The sequence below is a fragment of the Hypomesus nipponensis genome, chromosome 4 (assembly GCF_054491055.1).
Source record: "Hypomesus nipponensis isolate SF chromosome 4, ASM5449105v1, whole genome shotgun sequence".
In the NCBI taxonomy this organism is placed as follows: Eukaryota; Metazoa; Chordata; class Actinopteri; order Osmeriformes; family Osmeridae; genus Hypomesus; species Hypomesus nipponensis.
The window spans coordinates 832,501-837,500 of record NC_140364.1 but is presented as its reverse complement, the minus strand read 5'-3'; the positions used below and the strand labels follow the sequence as shown (position 1 = coordinate 837,500).

Sequence of the window (5,000 nt, the reverse complement as noted above, 5' to 3'; positions counted from 1 at the left end):
AACATTTCAGTTTCTAAGTGAATGAGCAAAAGAGCATACAGCACCTGGTATTCCCAGGCGGTCTCCCATCCAAGTAATAACCAGGCCCGACCCTGCTTAGCTTCCGAGATCAGACGAGATCGGGCGTTGCCAGGCTGGTATGGCCGTACGAAATAAGTTGACAACCATAGGCTACTTATCCATATACAGATTTAGCAATTGACAATGCAAGGTGGTCTCTCTCTCTCTCTCTCTCTCTCTCGTGTCAAAATGAAAACAGCTTCCAGCCCCTTTCATGAAGGACTACTTGTGCATATTGCAAGATTTCAGTTTCTAAGTGAATGAGCAAAAGAGCATACAGCACCTGGTATTCCCAGGCGGTCTCCCATCCAAGTACTAACCAGGCCCGACCCTGCTTAGCTTCCGAGATCAGACGAGATCGGGCGTTGCCAGGCTGGTATGGCCGTACGAAATAAGTTGACAACCATAGGCTACTTATCCATATACAGTTTTAGCAATTGACAATTCAAGGTAGTCTCTCTCTCTCTCTCTCTCGTGTCAAAATGAAAACAGCTTCCAGCCCCTTTCATGAAGGACTACTTGTGCATATTGCAAGATGTCAGTTTCTAAGTGAATGAGCAAAAGAGCATACAGCACCTGGTATTCCCAGGCGGTCTCCCATCCAAGTACTAACCAGGCCCGACCCTGCTTAGCTTCCGAGATCAGACGAGATCGGGCGTTGCCAGGCTGGTATGGCCGTACAAAATAAGTTGACAACCATAGGCTACTTATCCATATACAGATTTAGCAATTGACAATGCAAGGTGGTCTCTCTCTCTCTCTCTCTCGTGTCAAAATGAAAACAGCTTCCAGCCCCTTTCATGAAGGACTACTTGTGCATATTGCAAGATTTCAGTTTCTAAGTGAATGAGCAAAAGAGCATACAGCACCTGGTATTCCCAGGCGGTCTCCCATCCAAGTACTAACCAGGCCCGACCCTGCTTAGCTTCCGAGATCAGACGAGATCGGGCGTTGCCAGGCTGGTATGGCCGTACGAAATAAGTTGACAACCATAGGCTACTTATCCATATACAGTTTTAGCAATTGACAATTCAAGGTAGTCTCTCTCTCTCTCTCTCGTGTCAAAATGAAAACAGCTTCCAGCCCCTTTCATGAAGGACTACTTGTGCATATTGCAAGATGTCAGTTTCTAAGTGAATGAGCAAAAGAGCATACAGCACCTGGTATTCCCAGGCGGTCTCCCATCCAAGTACTAACCAGGCCCGACCCTGCTTAGCTTCCGAGATCAGACGAGATCGGGCGTTGCCAGGCTGGTATGGCCGTACAAAATAAGTTGACAACCATAGGCTACTTATCCATATACAGATTTAGCAATTGACAATGCAAGGTGGTCTCTCTCTCTCTCTCTCTCGTGTCAAAATGAAAACAGCTTCCAGCCCCTTTCATGAAGGACTACTTGTGCATATTGCAAGATTTCAGTTTCTAAGTGAATGAGCAAAAGAGCATACAGCACCTGGTATTCCCAGGCGGTCTCCCATCCAAGTACTAACCAGGCCCGACCCTGCTTAGCTTCCGAGATCAGACGAGATCGGGCGTTGCCAGGCTGGTATGGCCGTACGAAATAAGTTGACAACCATAGGCTACTTATCCATATACAGATTTAGCAATTGACAATGCAAGGTGGTCTCTCTCTCTCTCTCGTGTCAAAATGAAAACAGCTTCCAGCCCCTTTCATGAAGGACTACTTGTGCATATTGCAAGATTTCAGTTTCTAAGTGAATGAGCAAAAGAGCATACAGCACCTGGTATTCCCAGGCGGTCTCCCATCCAAGTACTAACCAGGCCCGACCCTGCTTAGCTTCCGAGATCAGACGAGATCGGGCGTTGCCAGGCTGGTATGGCCGTACAAAATAAGTTGACAACCATAGGCTACTTATCCATATACAGATTTGGCAATTGACAATGCAAGGTGGTCTCTCTCTCTCTCTCTCTCTCGTGTCAAAATGAAAACTGCTTCCAGCCCCTTTCATGAAGGACTACTTGTGCATATTGCAACATTTCAGTTTCTAAGTGAATGAGCAAAAGAGCATACAGCACCTGGTATTCCCAGGCGGTCTCCCATCCAAGTACTAACCAGGCCCGACCCTGCTTAGCTTCCGAGATCAGACGAGATCGGGCGTTGCCAGGCTGGTATGGCCGTACGAAATAAGTTGACAACCATAGGCTACTTATCCATATACAGATTTAGCAATTGACAATGCAAGGTGGTCTCTCTCTCTCTCTCGTGTCAAAATGAAAACAGCTTCCAGCCCCTTTCATGAAGGACTACTTGTGCATATTGCAAGATTTCAGTTTCTAAGTGAATGAGCAAAAGAGCATACAGCACCTGGTATTCCCAGGCGGTCTCCCATCCAAGTACTAACCAGGCCCGACCCTGCTTAGCTTCCGAGATCAGGCGTTGCCAGGCTGGTATGGCCGTACGAAATAAGATGACAACCATAGGCTACTTATCCATATACAGATTTAGCAATTGACAATGCAAGGTGGTCTCTCTCTCTCTCTCTCTCGTGTCAAAATGAAAACAGCTTCCAGCCCCTTTCATGAAGGACTACTTGTGCATATTGCAAGATTTCAGTTTCTAAGTGAATGAGCAAAAGAGCATACAGCACCTGGTATTCCCAGGCGGTCTCCCATCCAAGTACTAACCAGGCCCGACCCTGCTTAGCTTCCGAGATCAGACGAGATCGGGCGTTGCCAGGCTGGTATGGCCGTACGAAATAAGTTGACAACCATAGGCTACTTATCCATATACAGATTTAGCAATTGACAATGCAAGGTGGTCTCTCTCTCTCTCTCTCTCTCTCTCTCGTGTCAAAATGAAAACAGCTTCCAGCCCCTTTCATGAAGGACTACTTGTGCATATTGCAAGATTTCAGTTTCTAAGTGAATGAGCAAAAGAGCATACAGCACCTGGTATTCCCAGGCGGTCTCCCATCCAAGTACTAACCAGGCCCGACCCTGCTTAGCTTCCGAGATCAGACGAGATCGGGCGTTGCCAGGCTGGTATGGCCGTACGAAATAAGTTGACAACCATAGGCTACTTATCCATATACAGATTTAGCAATTGACAATGCAAGGTGGTCTCTCTCTCTCTCTCTCTCTCTCGTGTCAAAATGAAAACAGCTTCCAGCCCCTTTCATGAAGGACTACTTGTGCATATTGCAAGATGTCAGTTTCTAAGTGAATGAGCAAAAGAGCATACAGCACCTGGTATTCCCAGGCGGTCTCCCATCCAAGTACTAACCAGGCCCGACCCTGCTTAGCTTCCGAGATCAGACGAGATCGGGCGTTGCCAGGCTGGTATGGCCGTACGAAACAAGTTGACAACCATAGGCTACTTATCCATATACAGATTTAGCAATTGACAATGCAAGGTGGTCTCTCTCTCTCGTGTCAAAATGAAAACAGCTTCCAGCCCCTTTCATGAAGGACTACTTGTGCATATTGCAAGATTTCAGTTTCTAAGTGAATGAGCAAAAGAGCATACAGCACCTGGTATTCCCAGGCGGTCTCCCATCCAAGTAATAACCAGGCCCGACCCTGCTTAGCTTCCGAGATCAGACGAGATCGGGCGTTGCCAGGCTGGTATGGCCGTACGAAATAAGTTGACAACCATAGGCTACTTATCCATATACAGATTTAGCAATTGACAATGCAAGGTGGTCTCTCTCTCTCTCTCTCTCTCTCTCGTGTCAAAATGAAAACAGCTTCCAGCCCCTTTCATGAAGGACTACTTGTGCATATTGCAAGATTTCAGTTTCTAAGTGAATGAGCAAAAGAGCATACAGCACCTGGTATTCCCAGGCGGTCTCCCATCCAAGTACTAACCAGGCCCGACCCTGCTTAGCTTCCGAGATCAGACGAGATCGGGCGTTGCCAGGCTGGTATGGCCGTACGAAATAAGTTGACAACCATTGGCTACTTATCCATATACAGATTTAGCAATTGACAATGCAAGGTGGTCTCTCTCTCTCTCTCTCTCGTGTCAAAATGAAAACAGCTTCCAGCCCCTTTCATGAAGGACTACTTGTGCATATTGCAAGATTTCAGTTTCTAAGTGAATGAGCAAAAGAGCATACAGCACCTGGTATTCCCAGGCGGTCTCCCATCCAAGTACTAACCAGGCCCGACCCTGCTTAGCTTCCGAGATCAGACGAGATCGGGCGTTGCCAGGCTGGTATGGCCGTACGAAATAAGTTGACAACCATAGGCTACTTATCCATATACAGATTTAGCAATTGACAATGCAAGGTAGTCTCTCTCTCTCTCTCTCTCTCTCGTGTCAAAATGAAAACAGCTTCCAGCCCCTTTCATGAAGGACTACTTGTGCATATTGCAAGATGTCAGTTTCTAAGTGAATGAGCAAAAGAGCATACAGCACCTGGTATTCCCAGGCGGTCTCCCATCCAAGTACTAACCAGGCCCGACCCTGCTTAGCTTCCGAGATCAGACGAGATCGGGCGTTGCCAGGCTGGTATGGCCGTACGAAATAAGTTGACAACCATAGGCTACTTATCCATATACAGATTTAGCAATTGACAATGCAAGGTGGTCTCTCTCTCTCTCTCTCTCTCTCTCGTGTCAAAATGAAAACAGCTTCCAGCCCCTTTCATGAAGGACTACTTGTGCATATTGCAAGATTTCAGTTTCTAAGTGAATGAGCAAAAGAGCATACAGCACCTGGTATTCCCAGGCGGTCTCCCATCCAAGTACTAACCAGGCCCGACCCTGCTTAGCTTCCGAGATCAGGCGTTGCCAGGCTGGTATGGCCGTACGAAATAAGATGACAACCATAGGCTACTTATCCATATACAGATTTAGCAATTGACAATGCAAGGTGGTCTCTCTCTCTCTCTCGTGTCAAAATGAAAACAGCTTCCAGCCCCTTTCATGAAGGACTACTTGTGCATATTGCAAGATTTCAGTTTCTAAGTGAATGA

At 46.9% G+C, this 5,000-nt stretch overlaps 15 non-coding genes and 2 pseudogenes across 15 annotated transcripts; all 17 read right to left on the bottom strand.

Moving 5' to 3' along the window:
- Positions 1-32: 32 nt before the first annotated feature.
- LOC146294510 (5S ribosomal RNA) lies at positions 33-151 on the bottom strand. Its single transcript, XR_014754455.1, has one exon. It is a non-coding gene; the product is annotated as a 5S ribosomal RNA (ribosomal RNA).
- Positions 152-331: 180 nt separating this feature from the next.
- LOC146294509 (5S ribosomal RNA) lies at positions 332-450 on the bottom strand. Its single transcript, XR_014753758.1, has one exon. It is a non-coding gene; the product is annotated as a 5S ribosomal RNA (ribosomal RNA).
- Positions 451-624: 174 nt separating this feature from the next.
- LOC146294508 (5S ribosomal RNA) lies at positions 625-743 on the bottom strand. The gene has a single exon (XR_014753984.1). It is a non-coding gene; the product is annotated as a 5S ribosomal RNA (ribosomal RNA).
- Positions 744-917: 174 nt separating this feature from the next.
- Positions 918-1,036, bottom strand: LOC146294507 (5S ribosomal RNA). The gene has a single exon (XR_014753757.1). It is a non-coding gene; the product is annotated as a 5S ribosomal RNA (ribosomal RNA).
- Positions 1,037-1,208: 172 nt separating this feature from the next.
- Positions 1,209-1,327, bottom strand: LOC146294506 (5S ribosomal RNA). Its single transcript, XR_014753983.1, has one exon. It is a non-coding gene; the product is annotated as a 5S ribosomal RNA (ribosomal RNA).
- A 174-nt stretch (positions 1,328-1,501) lies between these two features.
- Positions 1,502-1,620, bottom strand: LOC146294505 (5S ribosomal RNA). Its single transcript, XR_014753756.1, has one exon. It is a non-coding gene; the product is annotated as a 5S ribosomal RNA (ribosomal RNA).
- Positions 1,621-1,790: 170 nt separating this feature from the next.
- On the bottom strand, positions 1,791-1,909 carry LOC146294504 (5S ribosomal RNA). The gene has a single exon (XR_014753982.1). It is a non-coding gene; the product is annotated as a 5S ribosomal RNA (ribosomal RNA).
- Positions 1,910-2,085: 176 nt separating this feature from the next.
- LOC146294503 (5S ribosomal RNA) lies at positions 2,086-2,204 on the bottom strand. Its single transcript, XR_014753755.1, has one exon. It is a non-coding gene; the product is annotated as a 5S ribosomal RNA (ribosomal RNA).
- A 170-nt stretch (positions 2,205-2,374) lies between these two features.
- LOC146294502 (5S ribosomal RNA) lies at positions 2,375-2,483 on the bottom strand (annotated as a pseudogene).
- A 174-nt stretch (positions 2,484-2,657) lies between these two features.
- Positions 2,658-2,776, bottom strand: LOC146294501 (5S ribosomal RNA). Its single transcript, XR_014753753.1, has one exon. It is a non-coding gene; the product is annotated as a 5S ribosomal RNA (ribosomal RNA).
- Positions 2,777-2,958: 182 nt separating this feature from the next.
- Positions 2,959-3,077, bottom strand: LOC146294500 (5S ribosomal RNA). Its single transcript, XR_014753752.1, has one exon. It is a non-coding gene; the product is annotated as a 5S ribosomal RNA (ribosomal RNA).
- Positions 3,078-3,255: 178 nt separating this feature from the next.
- LOC146294499 (5S ribosomal RNA) lies at positions 3,256-3,374 on the bottom strand. The gene has a single exon (XR_014753751.1). It is a non-coding gene; the product is annotated as a 5S ribosomal RNA (ribosomal RNA).
- Positions 3,375-3,540: 166 nt separating this feature from the next.
- Positions 3,541-3,659, bottom strand: LOC146294498 (5S ribosomal RNA). Its single transcript, XR_014754454.1, has one exon. It is a non-coding gene; the product is annotated as a 5S ribosomal RNA (ribosomal RNA).
- Positions 3,660-3,839: 180 nt separating this feature from the next.
- Positions 3,840-3,958, bottom strand: LOC146294497 (5S ribosomal RNA). The gene has a single exon (XR_014753750.1). It is a non-coding gene; the product is annotated as a 5S ribosomal RNA (ribosomal RNA).
- Positions 3,959-4,132: 174 nt separating this feature from the next.
- On the bottom strand, positions 4,133-4,251 carry LOC146294496 (5S ribosomal RNA). Its single transcript, XR_014753749.1, has one exon. It is a non-coding gene; the product is annotated as a 5S ribosomal RNA (ribosomal RNA).
- Positions 4,252-4,429: 178 nt separating this feature from the next.
- LOC146294495 (5S ribosomal RNA) lies at positions 4,430-4,548 on the bottom strand. Its single transcript, XR_014753748.1, has one exon. It is a non-coding gene; the product is annotated as a 5S ribosomal RNA (ribosomal RNA).
- A 180-nt stretch (positions 4,549-4,728) lies between these two features.
- Positions 4,729-4,837, bottom strand: LOC146294494 (5S ribosomal RNA; annotated as a pseudogene).
- Positions 4,838-5,000: the final 163 nt, after the last annotated feature.